At 43.8% G+C, this 7,307-nt stretch overlaps 1 long non-coding RNA gene across 1 annotated transcript in view; it reads right to left on the bottom strand.

Moving 5' to 3' along the window:
- The window catches only part of LOC115293762, a 9,535-nt gene that overhangs the window by 1,666 nt on the left and 562 nt on the right, over window positions 1-7,307 (bottom strand). The window contains exon 2 of the long non-coding RNA XR_003909596.1: window positions 1,870-2,019. This is a non-coding gene — a long non-coding RNA (uncharacterized LOC115293762). The remainder of the gene's footprint in view (window positions 1-1,869; window positions 2,020-7,307) is intronic.

Below are 7,307 nucleotides of genomic sequence, written 5' to 3'. Positions count from 1 at the left end.
GTTCAGTTGGTAAACTTATTAAAGACCAAGGCTCATTGTAGTTAACCCTAGTAAGCATGGCTCCTTGTAGAGCCTCATTAACTTTAGACAAGGATTCCAAGGCTAAAGGAGTTAACTCTCGTTTGGAATTTGGATGGGAGTCTCCATGCAAGATTTCAAACAGCGGGATAAGATCTTTAGTAGACAGTTTTAAAAGAGGCCGAATCCAATTAATATCTCCCAATAGTTTTTTGAAAATCATTTAAAGTACACAAGTGTTCTGTCTTTAACTGCAAAGGCTGTAAGGTCACAGTTTGATTTTCAAATATTCTTCCCAACTAAGAGTTTGGTGGATCAATTTGAATTTTTTCAGGGGCCACCTTCAAACCATGGATAGATAAGGTTTGAATCAATTCATATAAAACATCATGAAGATGGGCCTTGTCCTTATGTGCTAGGAGAATGTCATCCATATAATGAATTAAATAAATTTCAGGATATTTATTTCTGATCTCACATAAAGCCCTATCAACATATTTCTGACACAAAGTAGGAGAATTTTTCATCCCTTGGGGAAGAACTTTCCACTGAAATCTCTGAAAGGGCCTTTTTAAATTTGGAGACGGCAGGCTGAAGGCAAAATGTTTACAATCATCAGGATGTAAAGGTATAGTGAAAAAACAATCCTGAAGGTCTATTACTATATACTGTCTCCTTTTGGAATTGCTACAGGGGAAGGGAGGCCTGGCTTAAGGGCTCCCATTGTTTCCATTGTCACATTAACTTTAATGTTTGTAAGTTCTTTTTAAATTTTTTTTAATTTTGGATTTTTGGGCAGAGAGGAATTAAAAGACAGTGGGGGATGAGGAAAATCAGGTAGATATTCTCCCTCTTTCTCTGCCACATATTTAGCCTCTTTCTTTCCTAAATCTGTCTGATTACCATCAATAACTTCCCACTCAAAATCCTCATTGTCCTGAGCTGCCATTACCAAGGGAGTAGGAGTTTGACCTCTAGGGGAAAGTGGAGTAGTCTCTGTGACTGTATTATTAGATGACAATTTACTTCCCCTATGGTCAGGATCTAAAACATTTCTAATTAATATCCACAGAGAAAAAGCATCTACAGGGACATTTTCTAGTCCATGCAGAGGATAATACAAGCGTAATTGTTCCACAACATTGTTCCAAGTTTGCGAATTAACAATGCCCTCTTCCGGAAACCAAGGACATTGCTCCTGAATAAAGTGTAAAAATCTTGCCATTTGGTTATGAGTCACCTTAATCCCTCATTGATTAAGGAGGTGCAGAAGTATTTCAATAAAAAGCCTTCTCTCTTTAGAAGCCGTGTTGCCCATCCCTTATTTCTTATGTTACGGTGATGCAAAGACAAACAAAGGGTAGGGTGCCCCCTCTAATGAGGAGACCAATCAGATGCCTGTCTGGCCGTGTCCCGAAGGAACTTAGGTGATGCTTAGCCGTAGCGGACTCAGCGTTGTGATTTACAATTGGAAACTATTCCAATACCGCCATAGACCATATGCCATTCACCACGGTATCACAGATCAGGCCCACTCAGACTCCATAGGCTAATGGGGACCTTAAGGATGCCCACCCGTAGAGCCACAAAATCGAACTCGGTAGGTAAGCCAAACCAAGTCGCACACTCACTCACACACACACACACCAGAGGCTATTACATTCCCTCCCACAGAGGTTTTACCAACAAGACTAAGACGTTTAGAGAAAGAACATATAACTGGGCAATCACCACAAGTTACTCACCCTTCCTGTTCTCCATCTTCACTTATAGAGGGGTCCCCAGCGCCCTGGGTGAGATCCTAACCAACCCGAAAAGGAGCAGAACTATTTCAGGGAATATTCCACTTACCTTTGAATATCGTCGTTTTTTATTTCTTCTTTTTTTTTCTTTTTTTTTCTTCTACTCAGGTCCCTGTTCGGGTGCCACTCGGTGCAGGGGACCAACCCACACACCAGAGTCTAAGGGTCTCTGAGTAGGGCGTTGGTGTCAGCGAAATATCTATAAGAATGAACACAGACAACATGAATGGTGGAAGAGACCACTCTTTACTGTGAAACTTGGTGTCTTAAATACCATAGGTGATTACATCTTTCTTTTAATGATTACATTGTTTGCAACTTCATAGGAATCACATGTTTTAGAATAGATCATTGTTTTCACGGAAGAGAGAACAGAAAATTAAAGACAGAAATGGAGTACAATACAGAAGATCAAAAACATAATTTATCACTAAAAATATATCAGCAGGAGTCTTCTTTTGCATATATAGTGTAATATTAACTGAAGCTTATGACACAGCTATTTTTAAAAGTTCAAACAATAGTCTGTGAGTAAGGTGCCTCTAACTAGGGAGGAAGTTTCAATCAGAAGATATGCCCAATTACTGAAACCACAATTACCAAGTGGCATGAATAATAGGAGAACTAACGCCAGTCTCTGATGCACTTAGGTCAAGCAGTCAAGTGCACACATTTTCAAGTAGGGGAAGCAGGGTCCCAATAGGCCACACAGTACTGCTGGCTGGATGGGCCCCAACAAACCCCATACTGGGAAGTCCAATGGACATGTCATACTCTCAATTCTGTGAAAGAACGCCCTGGAGAATGCCCCATTCAACTGAGATTCCCTGTAAAGTAGATCCTTCCATTGGAAAACATGTGCACAGACCAAGGAAAGCAGTGCTTTCCACTGAACCCTGAGTCACAACACTGTGCAGAAAGCATCAATCTGTTAAATTCTACTATCAGTAACTGAATTCTGCCTGACATCACAGACTGTGAAGTCCAATGTATGTGTAGTATACCCCATGCTGGGAAAGAACACAGTGCAGAACGCCCTATTCCCCTTTGATTCCCTGAGACGTAGTTCTGTTGGAAAACGTGCGCAGACCACAAACCCAGGTGCTTTACACACAAACCTGAGAAACAACACTGTGCGGAAGGGATCATTCTGATAACACCGAGGATCGCAAAGTTGGTAATGCTTGAAAACACATGCTGGGAAGTCCAATGCATGTGGAATACAGTCAAATCTGTGAGAGGAACACTGTGGAGATTGCCCCATTCAACAGAGATTCCCGTGACCTACGTTAGGTCTGTTGGAAAACCTGTGTGCACACCAAGGAACGAAGTGCTTGACACTCAGAACTGAGAAACAACCCGGTGCAGAAGGTTTCATTCTGTTAACATTGACGCTAACGACGTTACGAACATTTGAAACCACATGCCAGGAAGTCCAATATGTGTTCCACACTCCGTTCTGTGAAAGAACGCAGTTCAGAAGGCCCCATTCCACTGAGATTCCCTGGACCTACAGCAGTTCTGTTTGGAACCATGTGTGCAGACCGAGGAAGTAAGTGGTTCACCCCCAAACCTGAGAAACAGCACTGAGCAGAAGGTGTCATACTGTTCACAGGATAACCAAGTTCATAATGTGGTGAAACACATGCTGGGAAGTCAAATGCATGTGTCAGGCACTCAATTCTGTGAAAGAACACTGTGGATAATGCCCCTATTCATCCTACATTTCCTGTATCTTCATTAGTTCTTTTTAGAACAAGTGCGCAGACCAAGAATATAAGTGCTTTACAGTCAAAGCTGAGCAATATCACTGGGCAGAAGGTATCATTCTCTGACCAGTTAGGCTCATGAAGTTCCTATTTGAAAACACATGCTGCGAAGTCAAGCGAATGAGTTGTCTTAGCCAAAGCCAGGTTTCACCCCAGCCAGCAGGGCAGAAAATGCTCGTGGTTTCTTGATCCTGAGCGAGGGAGAGAATGGGCAGGAGGGAGACGCACAGAGAGTGAAGACAGTACATGGTATCTGATCAAGCCTCCTTCTTTATTCAGAAGACACTGTATCTTATAAAGCTTTTTAGGCGGGAGAACAAGGCAGCTGACCTAGGTCGCTTGCTAGGAAACAGGGTCAAGGGATTAAGACTGGAGTAAAAGAGGAACCAAATTAAATTGTTTTAGCACAACGCCTGAGGGGCTGATACTACCCTGTCTGCAGGCAGTTGATCTTTGATCTTCTGTCTTCTCCTGACTGGGAGTGGTGCTCCCCTGCCTATTTTTGCAACTCCCCTCAGGGAGTGACATATCCGGCTAGCAAATGGCCAATCAGCTGAATCTTTGCCGCTTCTTGCAGGTCCTCCCTTTTTTTCCCCCCTAAATTTAAAAAGGGCTTCTTCCAGAATATGATAGTATGGGCAGGGAAAGGACTGTGCCTGTCTTAGGTTGGAGACCTGCCAATCCTTCTTACCCGTCATCGGCACACCCAGAAGCTTGTGTCTGAGCAGCCTGTCTTATGTTGAAAGGATGGTAAGGCCTCTCTTACCCGTCTTTGGCTAGCCAGCCCGTGGCTCTTGCCAGAATATAGCTGTTCCATCAGCTTCCTGATTGGCCATAACGAGCTTAATATAATGGACCTGGGTAGGCTGCGCCGATTTGCTGCCTTAGGAGAGCCATGACCTTATTGAATAGAACAGGGCCCAAGGGCACCAAGATCAATAAACCACAATTGGACTTAAACAGGAGGAGAATGGGAAAAAGTCCATGAAATCCATGAAGAAAGGGCTGTCCATGTGTTCCTTCCTCCTCTTCTCCAGGTTCCTTTTGAAGCTTCTTTTCCCAGCATGGTCCTAAAGGAAAAGACAAAGATTTCTCTCAAGGAGATTTTTTCTCCCTGGAGGACTGAGTATTTTGATCGATTTGTTTTCTTAATCTCTCTGGCAGCCATCTGGCTGCATCTGTTTTTTTGTGAATAAATGCAAACTGATCCTCGTCCCCAGATTAAAACTGGGTCTGGACCTTGCCACTTGTTATCCAAAGGATCTTTCCAAAGCACGGTAGCAAAAGCGTTTTGCGTCTCATTTTGCCAGAGACGCTCAGCAGCTGAGCGTCCTTCTTTGTCCAAAGTTAAAAAAAAATTTAAAATAAACAGTGCGTGCTGTAAAAGATTTTTGGGAGATCCCTTGATGGGGTACCAGTCCCCCCCTCTTTAATTTTATCAAGGGTATTTTTTAAGGGTAGATGTGCCCGTTCTATTATACCTTGTCCTTGTGGGTTATAAGGAATTCCAGTGATGTGTTTAGTGTGTAGCTGTTGACAAAATTTAGAGAACACGGTCCCAGTATATCCTGGTCCATTGTCAGTTTTCACGAGTATTGGGATTCCTAATACTGATATGGCAGAAAGCATGTGTGCTACGACGTGCTTTCCTGCTTCTTCAGTTTGTAAAGTAGCGTATCAGAAACCACTCTAGGTATCAATTTTCACATGAACATACTTTAGATTTCCAAACTCTAAAATGTGTGTTACATCCATTTGCCAGATGGCATTGGGCACTAGTCCTCGAGGACTTACTGCCAAATGAGGAACAGGTAAATGCACAACACAAGAAGGACACTGTTTTAATATTTGTCGTGCCTGCTCATGGGAAATCTTAAACTCTAGCCTAGAAGATGAATTTCGGAGAGGTGGCCAGGCAATTTAGAATGAGTTAAACCTGAAATTTTTGTCTTGTAGACAGGTACTGTTGTAGTCTCAGTTGCTGAAAAGAGACCAAGCACATTTTTGAGTCTGAAAACAGATTAAACCTCTCTGGAGTTTTTTGAAATAATTTAATAACAGCAACAAGTTTAGCTCTCTGTGCTGAAGTTTCCCTAGTTTGAAAAGAAATAATTTTATTAAAGACCAAGGGGGGGGAGTGGAGCCAAGATGGCGGAGAGGAAGGGAGCTCTGTAAACTCCCTCCGCACCGTTTTTCGAACTGAGAAGGATATTACGTTCAACTGAGAGAGCGGAAGGAGAAAATACGAACTCCAGAAGGAATAGAACCTCAAAGATACCTGAGTGAGTGGGGGCGAGCGGGGGAGATCCGAGGACGGGCCAGCCCAGGACGGCAGGGGAGGTAAGATCCCCAGCCCAACATGGCGCAAGTGCCGGGTGCCCGGGACACAAAGGGAAGAGACAGAGTCAGAATGCGCTCATAGAACAGTCTCTGGGGAAGAGGTATAGAATGCTTAGCTGCGCTTGGAGACAGAAACCCACTCCATAGATAACTGCTGGGCAGCGGGGCACAAGAGATGGAATAGCCTCCAGCCCTAAGCCATCTGGGCGGGGAATCAGAGGTGCCTGTGGCTGTGAGAAGCGGCTGCTCTGGAGAGGCACGCAACGCGGCAGGAAGCGGCCCGAGCGGCGACTGCGCCAGGCGCAAGCAATTCGAACTTGGTTTTGGGAACGGGACCACGGACCGCATTTCCACGGCACACCCCGCCCCCTGCACGGACTGCGTGAATCCCGGGTCCCCACAGGGAAGAAATAAGGCGCGCACCGACAGGACCCTCAACAAAGAGTCGGTGGCCGGTGGAGGCCCGGGCGTGCATGCTTAGAATGTGGGAGCTCCCAGCACATTTCCAGGAGCGCACAGCTTCTTGAGCTAAGCTATCGGAAACTAAGAGAGACTCGGTTTTTTGCTTTTTGTTTTTTTCCTTTCCCCATTGCAACCGCCAACCAGACTGGGGATAGGGACTCCGCAATTGAGACTGTGAAGGTGCGCACTTCACCTCCTGCTGTTCATTTTGCCTCAGGCAGGGGCGGAGCCTCTGAGAGCAGACTCCAAGACTTACCCCATCAAACCAAGCCTATCCACCAGAGGGAGCTGCTGCTGGCTTTATTTTTTTTTTATTTCTTCGGTTTTTCTTTTTGTTTTTGTTTTTGTTTTGCTTTGTTTTGGTTGTTTGTTTTTTAAATATATAACAAAAATTATTCTTTCTTCACTAGTTTCGTACTTATTTCTTTGTCTTTATTACCTTTTTTTTTCTTTTTCTTTACTTAATTCCTTTAAATTTTACTCCTTATATTCCTTTCTCCTTTCTCCCTTACTTTTTCACCTTCTTGCAAACCAGATATATTCTCCTGTATCTCATCCTTACTTCTCCGCTAAACTGGTCATACACTTTTAAGCAGTCTACTGTCCTTTGTTTTCTCGGATCCCCTTATATATATATATTTTTGTCTTTTCTTCTTTCTCTTTTCTTTTTATTTTCTCTTCTTCTCTTCCTTTCGTCTCTTTCCCTCCCATTCCCATTCTTTTCATTCCCCCCTGCAATGCGTTTCTTTCTTTGATTTGTCTGTGTGTATGTGTGCTTCTGTTCCCTCGGTGTTTGTCAGTCTGTTTTCCTTCATAGGATGACACCAAGAAACAAGCCAAAGTGTGCAAGAAGGCGAGTCCCAAATATTGCAGAGTAGGGAAATAAAATACTCACAGGCACAACAAGGGAAACTGA

The sequence above is a fragment of the Suricata suricatta genome, chromosome 1 (genome assembly GCF_006229205.1).
Source record: "Suricata suricatta isolate VVHF042 chromosome 1, meerkat_22Aug2017_6uvM2_HiC, whole genome shotgun sequence".
In the NCBI taxonomy this organism is placed as follows: Eukaryota; Metazoa; Chordata; class Mammalia; order Carnivora; family Herpestidae; genus Suricata; species Suricata suricatta.
Note: the sequence above shows the minus strand (reverse complement) of the source record. Positions and strands in the feature narration are given on the sequence as shown.